The sequence below is a fragment of the Crotalus tigris genome, unplaced genomic scaffold, assembly GCF_016545835.1.
Source record: "Crotalus tigris isolate CLP2741 ecotype Arizona unplaced genomic scaffold, ASM1654583v1 scf7180000017639.5415321, whole genome shotgun sequence".
NCBI classification, from domain to species: Eukaryota; Metazoa; Chordata; class Lepidosauria; order Squamata; family Viperidae; genus Crotalus; species Crotalus tigris.
The window spans coordinates 1,729,751-1,742,993 of NW_024096532.1; the positions used below are offsets into that span (position 1 = coordinate 1,729,751).

Below are 13,243 nucleotides of genomic sequence, written 5' to 3' on the forward strand. Positions count from 1 at the left end.
TGCCAAATGAAGTTGGGAAGAAAGGCTAGAAAAGTATAGGAATCTGTGGGTCTGTTTTGGAGAGCAACCTTGCTGCTCTAATGTAGGATATGGGAACTCAGGCTGAGTATTAGATGGCAAAGATACAGCCCCACTGAACTCCAAAACTCTCTTTTGGGCTAAGGTTGTGGGAATCCAGGTTGATCTATTCACACAAGATCAATTAAAACAAAGTATGCTAAACTCTGTTAGGATAGAAAGAGTATTGACACTTTTGAACATTGGGATTGGGGAAGATTTCTGAGAATACGATGGACAACCAAGAAAACAAAAACATGGATCACTGAACAAATCAACCCAGAACTATCACTCAAGGCAAAAATGACCAAATTCAAGTTATCTAACTTTGGACACATTTATGTAAAGACCTAATTCTCTGGAGAAGGTTTTTATTGCTGAGAAAGGTAGAGGGGAAAAAGAAGAGGATGACCAGCGGCAAGATGGATGAACTCATTAGAAAAGCAATGGGTGCGCCATTGGAGGACCTGAAGGACCGACCAGGCTCAAAATAGACTGTCATGAAGAAAATCTATGTGATTCCTAGGAGTCGACACCCGCTGGATGGCATATAATCAGTCAAGCAAACAAACAAATTAATTTTAACCTTAGTTAGGAGGATGCATGTCTGCGTGCATCAATTTACCGATAGCTGAGAACTGCATGTACAAAAGCATCTCTCTGGATTAGTTATTATGATCCAATGTACTGGTGAACCCAGAATGTGGGTAAGTTCATTAACCGGATTATACAGTAAGTCGTGTACTCCATTGGGATGAATGTCTTAGTTAGAGAGGGACTGTAGCATTTGCTGGCTCAAATCAAAGGTCCATCAAGTTTAGGATCCAAGATATTGAACCAGATGTTTTTCCATCAACTTCTTCTGTTTGCCCTACAAAACAAATTATGTTCAGAGATACACCATTTCTGAACATGGGAACTCCATTTCATCCACCCGGCTTTATAATTTCTGACAGATGTCCCTTCTATGGAAGGTTTAAAAATCTCTCGTTAGATCTTCTAACTGTATTGCTGTCTTAAGCCATGGCAGAGAACATTCTCTGTTAAATGCTGGTTTCCTGTTGCTTCTCTGCATCTCCAGCCAGCTGTTTTCAGAGGGTGACCTCACAGTTTGGTTTTAAGGAAACCAAGACAAATACTCTATCTGATTTCTTCATCATTATTGACAATTTCATATTATCTCTTATTCACTTTTTTTACATATAATTTTGTTAAAGATTTTTTTAAAAAAAAAATAAAGATACAAAATGCTATAGAATGAGAAAAAGGAAAGAAAGAGATAGGTTTCAAAGAGAAAGTGCAAGAAAGGAAAGAAAAAAGGAAAGAAATAAAAAATAGAAAAGAAAGCAGCTACAAAGAAGTAGCTTGCGAGCTTCTTTATGTCTGTTATAAGTATAATTATAAATTTACCTCTTACTCTGTGGTTACAACATAACACTCTGCTTTCTAAAATCTCTCCTATCTCATCATCAAACCGTACATCAGGAGTTCATTTTTCACACAAAAAGTCTATAAGGCGTTTCCAGTCCAATAAATGTAGATAATTGTTTTTTCTCTGATCAATTTAGCCATCTCAACTTATTCCCCTGTTTTCCTAAATTACAATCCACCTGTCCTCATTCCTGGGGGATCTGCATTTATAGTTGGGAGATGCCCCCAATTCAGGGTTAAAGAGTGGGGGGGGGAGGTCAGGCTAGGATCATCAGACTTGGCTTCACTTTCAGCCACACTGCCTGGATGAGACACACAAGCCTCAGAGAGGTTTAATCAAAGCCGGCAAGTTTCATTTCCACCTGCCAAAGCTTGCAGGGATAAAATCCCCCAGATCATTGCAGGATTTGGGGGGGGGAGGGAAGAGGATTCAGACAGCCTGCAAAGGGAAAGAATTAGAAGGGGAACCAATTGTCGGGTTCCCAAGGCCAGAGGAGAGATGAGGGGTCTGGGGGTTTTGTGCCTCAATTTCACACCTTCCACAAACCCTTAATCCCATCAAGTGACACTCTCAGACTCTCCACTGCTGTAATTAATTTAAAAACTACAAGCATACACAGTCACACTCTCCAGACTTTGAGCACAGAATCTCTGCTGATGCCTCATTATTTTGGTTTGCCACATCCATATCTCTGGGTCCTGCTTGTTCTATCTCCCTGTCCTCCCTGCTTTAAACGTTTTGATCACAACTATGGAAGTTTTCCTATCTTTTAGCCACACTGTTTAAGTCTTGACTCTGGAAGATGGAGATAATGATTGGCATCTGTAGGGTGCATTTCTGTAGACTTCACTAACCTGAGATGAAGCTGCTAGAGGTTGGGGTAGGAACCATACCAATAAAATGAGATTTCAACTCAGCTCCCTCTCACTGAAACCAAAAATAAAATAAAGCCTTCTTGAATTTGCTTGGGAAAGAGATTCTCCCAGCCCAGAATTCTTGTCCCCTAATTCTAGATGGGGTGCACGCTGCAGTTGCTCAGAACCGAGGGTGGGGACCTCTCTGCACATGCTCAAGACCAGTGTGCTGTAGCTGAGTTCCGGATGAGGCCAGATCAAGCTGAAACTAGCAGTCCTCAAATCATCTGCCAACTCTGCTGCTCTCAGTTGCTCCAATCTTCTAGCACTGGCCTCCATGCAGAGGTAAAACAAGAACCCTGCTCAAATCACTGCTTTTATCTCTCCCCTCAGCAAGGTTTTGAAGTTTGCCCGCTTCCTGGAACCCAGACCCCAGGTGGCCACTTTCACACAAGCAGCTGTGGCTGGCCATTTTGACCAGATCCCCCTGCCGCTGCCTTTCTGCTCTCCCCTTGTGTGAGGGGGGAGAGACCTTTTCTTAAGTGTCCATTAATGTCTTGTTTTGGTAACTGGAACATCTGGAGGAAGGGGGTGGATGGGCAGCCATTCCAGGTTTCTGCTTAGAGGAACAGGTGGGGGGTTGATGGCAGTGAAAGATAAATGAGAGAAGGTTATCAGGGATGGGGGGGGGACAGATACAGATACACACCAGAAAAAAATGGTTCAGGGTAAGAAGAAGCAATGGAGGGAGGACCAGCAGAGATCCATAGGTCTAGTTGAAGGAAGATTCAGCAGCACCGTGGACCCCTATGCCAAGCAGGTAGAAAGAAAGAGGGCACTGTCTCATAAACCAGCACTTAGAGCAGAGTCTGGGTTTCAGAATGGTTGTAATGTACATATGCCAACACGGTTTTCCACTAAGCAGCCTTCGGCCGCCTTATGCCCTGCAGATGTGCTGATCTTCAATGTGTCTTGCTCTCATTCCTGCATCCCGAGTCTCCGATGGCAGTTTGCAATGTTCATTTGCACAGAAGACGCAGGGGAAGAGTTGGACTTAGATGCGGTTAGGTTTTTGTGTAAGTGCAGTGAGCAAGAAAGAAGGCATTGTGATGGCATTTGTGCACTGTTCGTTCAAAGAAGGGGAGTACAAATATTTAAACTAGTCTGTGCCTGTGCATGTGTGTGTGTGCATCCCTCTATAAAGACCAAAATATGACTTAGCTACAGGCTGAAAGGCTACACAAACACAACACAGGCATTGTTATGTCAGTGCACGTAGCGTGGATAACCACATCTTCTTACAAGGTTACACACAGAACACTTGAGAGCCTGGCACAGCATCCCAAAGTCCCAATATAAATTCCATATGTATTCTGCAGGACGGTTACAAGAATACAGTATAGGTCAGGCTAAAGAAAGTACAGCTTTTCCGAGCAGGAACAGTCAGAAATCATGCATCTAAACTTCTCTAGTGACCGTGGGGAAAAATATGTAGATATAAATCAGAACTCTACCGACAAAGCATCTATCTTCCAAATATGTGGTTAAAAAGGGAGAAATGTACGTGATAAATTCTAGCCACCATGCACATTCCCCTTACACTGTAAATAACAACTTAATTGTAGAAAGAGACCTGGGTACACCAGCCCGTCAATAGACATAAAGGGAGGTTAGAAAATATGGACTAGTCACACTTAGCTAATAGCAATGCCTGTTTTCTAAGTGGAAAATATGCCTACCTGTCAATGAAATAAGTCCTGTTAATCACCAGTCAACCTGAAGATATTGCACATTGACTAGACAATGTACAAATTTTTAGTTCAGGTTGTTCATTTATGCATATTCTTCACAATGTCGATTAACTGGGCAGAGTGGCAAAGAATATTTATGCATATTTTCCATTCAACACACATGAATCATAAGATATATGCATGTTACTAATCAAAAGGGTAATACTATGTTCTTCAGAAATACAGTTGATGAAAACTAACATAAAAATATAGTACTCAATGGAGAAATAAGGACATTAGTAAATATAGCAAATGGGAAAGGGATATTACCTATACAAATAAGTCCACTTGGAGCGTATATTTGGGAGAGCCATGATATAAGACTGGGGTTATCACCACAGAGTTAGCAGTAACTATATTTGTTTCTGTTCAGTTTCTTTATTCCATATCTGCTGGGTGAATAGAAACTTTTATACTATTTTATCATGGCCATAAGAACATCAAAGCTTGTATTAGTGTAACCCGGTAAACTGGATGCGTTAGAATCCCTTACTGACTACCCAAAACTAGGTATGTTACTAGGACACTTCCACCCTAGTCAACATCTTCTCTTAAGGTATGAAAATAACAATCAGTGGGAAAAACACCATAAATAACAGGAAAAGAGCTGGCAGTTGTACATTGGGAGCTTGGGACAATCTCAATGTGGCCTCTTTCTCTAGTGAGAAAGGAAATTATTTAGAGTGAAAATCAGCTGCACCAACAGAAGCTGCCATCCTCCTTCATTCCATATGAATTTCTCAAGCTCTGTTTGGTCACTCACATCCAACATAATCATCCTTTAGTATGAGATAGTATATCAAGGAAGGGCAAGTGCCCTCTGACTAGATTACTCACACTGTGTTATACAAGGAAAACTGCTGAAGACTGCTAAGTCTTCCTCAACCCTTCTAGATGGGCTGGCCAGCTAAGTTTTGAAATCTGACATCTGGAGACTCATAGTTTAACAATGAGTGGAGTAACGTATTGGGGGGAAAGGGCTTAAGCTAAACCTACAGTCACTCTTTGCATGATTATACAGGGGATCAGGAAAGATACATACTGTAGTAGGAGAAACAACTGCACATAAACAGACACCCAGCCTGAATTAGGACAGCTCCTAATGCTGGGAACACTCATGGTATAAAAAGCAGAATCACATACAGTGAAGAAAGGGTTCAATCACTGAAGCAAATAATCGGAGAGCAAAATAGTCAGAAGCCCACACAAACACAGTCAGAGGAAAGGAACAAACCATGTGCAAGACACAGGCCCACACCTGAGGAATAATTCAGGCCCAAATTAAATGCAGGGCCACAAGCACACTTTCATACAGCCCACAGTCAGGAGACATTGCCAACAGTGTCCCTGTTGTAGAAGCCAAGAAGTTCACCAACGCATTAACAGAGACAGGTGTGGAATTGCCTATTTCACAAAGACGTGAGCAACATCACAGGTGGATAGCCAGCCTCCATGTATAAAAGCTCACAAATACGTGTTCTCAGGGACTTCACACCTAGCAATGTGGAGTCCCAAATGCAAATATTCACAAACATGAAATTACTCAGAGGTCATAGTCACCATTAACCTGGCCCAGACCAACGATCCATCTGAGCCTAGTCTCCAGAATTCAATAAGAGAAACATGGCTTCAGCCCCCATTGCAATGGAGGCCACTGGGGGGGGGCTCCATTTCCAGTCCTAGGAGAAAAGGGGGCAGAAACACATGGGTGACTGACAGTCACTGACTGCTGGTGAGATTGCACAAAAGATGTACCATGGACCCAACACAGTTGTGATGCCACTGGGCCTTATCCAGATACCCACCCTCAAAAGAAACAAGACTGAAAGAGTAGTGAGAATAGAAAGAGTTCACACATCCTTCAGCATAAGCCAGCATCTCCTTAGGGATTCCCACACACACATTCTGAAAACAGTTTCCAGAAGAAATCACAGTGGTAATTATGGCGTGATTTTATCTTCTCCCTCACACTCGCAATTTAACAGATGGCTTGCCTCCGCTACCTAAGCTTCTTGGCTGATCCCACCCTCCATCAACTCCTCAAATACAGTCAGTCAGTCAGTCAGTCAGTCAGTCAGTCAGTCAGTCAGTGTCTGTCTGTCTGTCTCTCTCTCTCTCTCTCGCTCTCCCCCCCTCCCTCCCTCCCATTTTTAAAGACCAGCTTAACATCCTTCTCAGGATCCTGTGACAACAGGTTCCACAGGTCACTCGTAGGCTGTGTGTAGGAAAAGTGTCTGGTAGCAACAGAATGGATGAAAGAGCATTCTCAATAGAACAAATGTAAACATGCCAGCCAAGATAAACAGTTTATTGTCATTTGTTGAACAACGACAACACCTTGAAACCTCACCTTTCCCCTCCTGCTTTATTGTTCTTCAAAGAATGCCCCCTGACTTGTCATCTCCAACATCATCACCATCTCTGTTATCTCCTGCCCAACTCCATCTTTGTTCCCTTCCTCCATCTCATAGGTCTCCATGCTTTGCCTTTTTTTTTCTGCTTTGCCTTTTTTTTCCCCGCCCATGGCTGAGAGTCAAGAGTTCCAAAAGAGTTGCAGGCCACTCAACTTATTTGAATGATTGTGAGAGAACTTTTATAAAACCCAGTCTCATTTTTAATCTCCAATTTCACCCACCCACCCATCCCAGGTGCCTTTCAAAGCCAAGAGCTAGGAGGGCATCACAAAAGGGACCTGAGCCCAAATCTGAGAAAGCCTTGGAAACATCTGCAAGAATTCCACTGCATCTTGGCATCAACTCACAATGACTGAGCCTCTTCACACACACCCCCCCCCCCCAAGAGAAGCAAGTCCGCTGGCCAGGCAGGCCAAAGAGCAAGGCTGCCATCTCCAATCACCCTTCTGTCCTCTGGAGATGAGCAAGCTTAGGAAGAGAGTTGGTCAAGAGACTGGCCACTGTCTGCCTTTCTAGACAAATAGGTCTTGGCTCCAGTAGATGGAGTGGGAGTGGTGGGGAAGTCAGCTATGGATTTCCAACCAAGAAGTTGGGGAACCCAAACCTCTGTAGGACATTAGGTAAGAAATGGGGAACCAGCCAGTGCAATCATTTGGGGAACATGCAGCTTGAACCAATGGGGTGTCCTGGCTTCTTTCCCATTCTGCCTCAACTTTCTGCATGTTTGTCTTTCTGGGGGGGGGAGGTGGGGGGAGAGAAGTGAAAACCAGCAGATTTCCATTGTCCCTTAGCCCCTTTTGCTTTGAAGTGCTAGCAACGAGATTTTTTTCTCTCCAATGACCTCCACGCTTTTCCATTCTGTTCACGAAAACCCCCTCCCTTAATTCCCAACCTACCTGTCAATCCTCTTATTAAGAGGCCGATTTAGACAAACCTCCAATCAACCTAATCATGCATTCTACCTCCCCCCCCCCCATGTGGGGAAGAGTTGCGTCTTTAGGAGCTAGTCTGCTGCCTAGAGAAGTGGAAAAGGAAAGCTCCTAAGCCTTCCACACCTGGCTTTCCTTTGGGCATTTCTCTCTCCATTCCAGACCCCAAGACCTGCCATCAGAGCAGTCCTTGGCTGCCCTTCCTCCTGTTGATGAGAGGTGAGGTTCCTCCATCTTTGGGGATGGATGGAAAGAGTCACCCCAGCCCAGCTCCACCAGCTCACCTTAGCCAGCTTCTCATCCAAGCATCCTTTTGTTTGGGGGGGACCCCTCAAGCGGAATTCCTCCAGCAGACCCAAAAGGTAGGGGCGGCTTCTTTTGCGCCTCCCATCCCAGCATCAAATGGCATCCTCAGCTATCTAAGGCCCTGCCATACGCATGTTGTGTGTGCGTGCATGCCTGTTTGTGACTGTGCGCGTCTTGGAAGCTGGACAAAACCCAGCAATACCCACCCCTGGAGCCATAACTCTCCGATTCCCCAGTCACCCTCCCCTTTTATGAACGAATCTTGCAGTGGGGAGGACGCTCTGTTACTTTGATTGCAAAGCCCCCCACAGAGAGTTAAAGATGCCTGGATCGGATGCCACTTTAACCACTGTCCCCCACTACTTTCACGAGACATCAGTTCCTCGCTATCCTTTCTTTTCCCGGGCTCAGCCCAAGCCCCATAACCATTAGGCACACCTCCCTTTCTCTAAAACTCAAAGATACCTTGCTCCGGGATCCCACTCCCCAAGGGCCCAGGGGATCATCCCCAATTTTAAACCTTCCTGCTGGCCACCCCTTGCCCTCCCTGCCCAGAGGCCACTCCACGCCACAAGAGAAAAGGAACTCTTTGGGGGGGGGGTTAAATCAAATGGGCATTTCCCCCCTCCCCTCCCCTCCCAGGCTCCTTTTCTCTCTCCTAAAGGGGGAAAGAGAGCAGATGCCCTTCAGTTAAGCTGCATTTTTTTTTTCTCCTTTTCACCGATACAGATTCCCTTCTCTGCTAAGAAAAGGCAGAGGCTGCAGTGAAGTCTCTATAGTGTACATCTCTGGTCTTTCTGATTCTTTTGCAGTTCCAGACCCGTATGGATTAATTCAGAATACAATAATGAGGTTAAAAAACACACACCTTTTTTCTTGGCACCTCATACTCTTGCAGTCTGGATGTTCAGTGCCACAAACAAACCATGGGTGAGGGTACTCTCTCTCTCTCTCTCTCTCTCTCTCACACACACACACACACACACACACACACACACACACACACACACACACACACACAAATACCCGAAAGGGGGGGAGGGAGAGAGAAGGGGACTAACAGAGGGGCCATCACCCATTTTTTTCCCTGCAAACCAAGCCCCTGGGGGCAGGTAAGAGGAGGCAATAATATGCTTTTAGAAGTCTGAACTCAAACCTTGGGCTGGGGCATGGCACGTCCCACAGAAAAGGCAGAGGACAAAATTGTGACATCAGGGTGGAGGGAGAAATGCTTTTTTCTTTCCAAAGGGAGGGAGGGTCTCCTTCCTTTTTCCACCAAGGGTTCCCCTCTTTCCCTGTCCCCACCAAAAATAAAAAAGGCCCCCGAACGAGGCAGCGATGGAGCAGGAGCTCTTCTCCCCCACCCACCCACCCCCCCAAACCTCCAAAGTAATAAACCTCCGTGCTGCGACTCTGTTCCACAGCACCGGGACGTTCGCTGCGGGGAAGGTACACATTCAATACATGAAAGAAGGGGGGGGGCAAAGAAAAGAAGAAGCAGCGAATTAAACCATTAAATCCAGCTTACCTTTTCATGACAACTCCTGAGGACAAGGATAAACCAGGAAACTGAAGAGAGAAGCAAAATGTTCTCCGCCTCTGGAGATACACAGAGAAAAAGATGGTCTGTATTTTTCTTTCTGGATTTTGGTTTTTTTGTTTGTTTGTTTGTTTAAATGTAATATTATTTTTTCCTAGCCTCTCCCCCCGACCCACCCACCCCCGTTTCTTTTCCTCCTGCGGGAAATCAAACAAGCGCTAAATCCAACCAGCCGCGGAACCACCAGCAACATCTTCCCCTCTCCTTCCCTTCCAAAATTTCTTTCCGATCTTTATTCACCGCTCAGGCGCCCCCCCCCCCCCACCTTTAGCTTCCCCCCCCCCCATCGGTCTCCGTTCAAGGTTGTTCAGGTTTCCGCGCTACACATGTTGCATCCCAAAGTTAAAGCAGAACCTGGCGCTGAAGCGGGCCCGGCGAGGAGGGGCTAAAATAAATAAATAAAGGGGGAAAAGCCCCGTTGCCTTCTCCCCCACCCCCGCTTCCCAGCTGCCTTTCCCGGGGCTTCCAGCGTAGAAATCTCTGCATCGCTTACAGCTTTGAGTTTCCTTCCTTCTTTATTTATTTATTTATTTGTCTCTTAGACCACCCCTCCCTTTTATTCTTCTCCACCACTACCACCACCACCACCATCCTTCCCCGGGTCACCTTTCTATAAAGACACGCGGCGGTGCAAAAATAAAATAAAATAAAATAAAATAAAAGAGAGGTGCGAGGAGATGGAGGGAGAGAAGAAGCGCACGGAGAGAAGGTGGAGGAGGAGGAGGAAGAAGAAGAGGAGGAGGAAGGGGAGGGAGCGGGCCCGGGGAGAGGGGGGGGCTTGATATATTTTTATTCCTTTAATGCAGACTAGACCACGTCGCCTGTCCTTTTCCCCCGATCTTGCAAGGCAAAGGCAAGGCAGGCAGGCGCGCGCGCACGCACGCACCGGGAAGGGTCATTAGCATTCAACACCCATCCCTGAGCCTCACCACCAGCGCGGCAGAAGCAGGTTGCGAAGCCGGCGCAGCCGAAGGAGCCCAGCGCCGCAGTCCTGGGCGCTGGAAGGCGGGGAGGGAGAGAGGGAGGGAGGGAAGGAGGGAGGGAAGAGAAACAGGGATCGGGTCAGATCCCTGCCTTGCCTGAGAACTGGCTCCCCGAGCGGGAGATGTGAAGCTCGACCGTGCACGCGCAGACGCCCCCCCCCGCACCCCAGCACCGGCAGAAGCGGGGTCCGGCGTCCTGGATCTGTGTGCAGGTCTCAGAGGCCGCCGCCGAGCTCAAGGAAAAGCGACAGCCCACCCGCTCTGGGAGGGTGAGGTTGCGCTCCCCCGAGAGGCTCTCTCTCTACCATCGGGGAAGAGAGGACCAAAAAGCAAATTCACCGCAGAGGGAGGGAAGGAGAAGGTGAAAAATTGCCACCCCCCTCATCCTCTCCGGCTCCTTTGGCTTCAGAAGTCCACCGCCCCTTTCCAAACTCCCCCACGAGGGAAAGAATGGAGTGAAGCGAACACACCCTACCACTTTCCGCTGCATACGGGAATTATGGAGAATCCGTGCAGATGGAGCCGTCCCGTGTTTAATAGTGTTCAGAAATAAGCAGAGCAGCAGCCGGATTGCAGAGAAGACGGGGTAAGGTGGGGTGGGGTGGATCCTGCCAGCTCTCCTTGGCCGCCATCGCTTACGCCAGGAAGATCCCTCGGGTGTTTTTGCAAACGAACAGGAGAGGAGTTTTTAAAAAAAAAAAAAAAAAAATAGGTGTGAGAATGCATAAAATATCCTGTCCCAAAGGTCAGGGAGATGCACTCGGTAGTTGCTCTGTTTTCTGCCTTTGTCATTTCCGCCCTGTAGCCAAAAGGCCGAGAGGCTCGTTGTCAGGGGGACGGATGGGAGACCAAGCGGAGTTTTTTTTTTAATGGCGGTAGTTATTCAGTGAAAACTATAGAGGGCGCTGCGTCGCTTCCATCTGGAGCTCTAGATTGACCCCCCCCCCCCCGAGAGTGGCGTTTGGAAAGAGTTTCTCAAATAACATAAAGAACCGGACCGTTTAATCCATTTTTGCGGGTCAGGGCGCAACCGAAGGATCCGAGTGAGAAGAAACGGGGAAGCAGTGATCGGATGCGTGTGTGTACCTGCACTCCAAGACCGGGATGGGCTGCAAAAGGGCAAGAAGGAAAGCACCAACCGGTCGCCCGAGAAGCACTTTTATCAAGAATCATACTGCCAGCCTAATCCGGAGCGCTGCTGAGTTAACGCTGCTGGGCGGCCGTTCGCCTTCATCCCCTGCAGAGGTCTTTCCCAGGTTTCTCCCGCTTCAGCCTAAGCGAGGCCTGTCGCTGAACGCAGCCGTTCTCGAGCAAAGACACACGAGCCAGATCACAGCCCCGCCAGCACTTCCCTATATCTGCCCTGCCCTTCGCTGCCTGTCCCTTGGCCCGTTCAAGGGATCGAGGGTTTGGAAAAAGCAGGAACAAGCGAGAGCCACGGCTGTAAAGCTACGGATGGCGCGAGGAAGCCGCCTGCCCCTACCCGTTTCCCCTTGCCCCGCTCTTTAAGACTAAGTATCCCGACTTTGGCGCCTCTACCCCAGCTGCAATTCTCCCTCTGATCAGGAGATGGCAGCAAAGCATCCAAGTGGGCCGGGTCTCTCTGCAGCCATCTAGTGGCCGCGCGCACGGGGGCCGCAGCACCCCAACTTAGAGAAAAACGAAAAGAAGAAACGAGGGAAAGAGGGAAGAGCCGTCGCCTTGAAGGAAGCAGAGCATCCTTCTGTCGCTGTTTTTCTCTTTCATGCTGCTTGTGAAGGAACGAGGGAGAACGTGTGTGTGTGTGGGGGGGGAACCTTCTGAAGGGACGAAGAAAGAGAGAGAGAGAGAAACTGTGTCAGGGAGTAGACTTCTACCCCAAGAGGGGCATTTGGAGGGGTCTCTGTGGTGGTAGGGGTACTGAATTATCTCATGAAGGCGTGGAGAGGGTTGAAGTTCTCTCACCAAGGGGTTTATGTGTGTGTGTTCTTTCATCAAGGGGGGGCATTTGAGAAGCTTGCTTTGGGACCCAGACACTTTTGTGCACCACGCAGCACCACAACCACCACCTTGCCCCACATACCTCTCCAGTCCTGCAACTAGGCTTATAAATAACTCACCTCGCAGAATTGTTTTTGTTAGGGGGAAATTGGAGGAGGAAGGAATATTCATCGCCTTGAGTTATTCATAAAAATAATAAAGAAAAGATATAAAATCAAATAAACAGATTCCAACCCTGAGGGAGAAATGAGAAATACCAGTCTGTTTGTGCATCGGTCTCATAACCGAGCACTCTGCCCCCTCCTTGCCCATCTTCACACTGCTAATGCCAGATCAAACAGATTTTCAGTCTAATCCATTCAGCAGGATTTCTTGTTCCCCAAAGTCCTTTCACCTTTGATCAGTGAGGTTCTGAGAACCAGCATCTATCTTAACGCACTAAAAAGGAGAGGGACAGGATTTATGATGGATGACTCTCCCTCAAGATGCTCAGTCTGCAAATGTCTTAACCCCCCCCCTCTGCCCCCACCCCACCTCACCCAATCTCTCTGTTAAAAGCACCTGCACTCTTCTTCCCAGTCAAGGAAGCTCATCAGATCTGTAGGGTTAAATGTTGACTGTGCTCAGAGAATGATGCCAGTTTAGGGGCATGGGGCTAATTAGAAAAGTTGGCATGGCTAGGTGTCCTGTAGCACAAGTCCAGTTCATGCAGTTGTTCAGTGCAGGAAAGACTTCTCCATCTGTTAGGAGGGTGATATTAGGAAGATAAGACAATTTTGCTTCTTCTGAAAGTCTCAAACAATTGTTTTATTAACCATTGATTTCCTCCAAATAAAATAATAATAATACTCTGGAACATCACGAGCAATGCAACACAATTCTATGACAGTTGGTAAAA

General features: G+C 47.1%; 1 protein-coding gene across 1 annotated transcript in view; it reads right to left on the reverse strand.

Annotated features, from left to right (window-relative positions):
• The window catches only part of GRIN2D (glutamate ionotropic receptor NMDA type subunit 2D), a 68,158-nt gene extending 55,413 nt beyond the window's left edge, over nt 1-12,745 (reverse strand). The window contains exons 1-2 of the mRNA XM_039335077.1: nt 10,841-12,745; nt 9,311-9,381 (exon numbers count right to left, since the gene is read on the reverse strand). The gene's annotated coding sequence lies outside the window, so the exon portion shown is untranslated. The remainder of the gene's footprint in view (nt 1-9,310; nt 9,382-10,840) is intronic.
• Nucleotides 12,746-13,243: the final 498 nt, after the last annotated feature.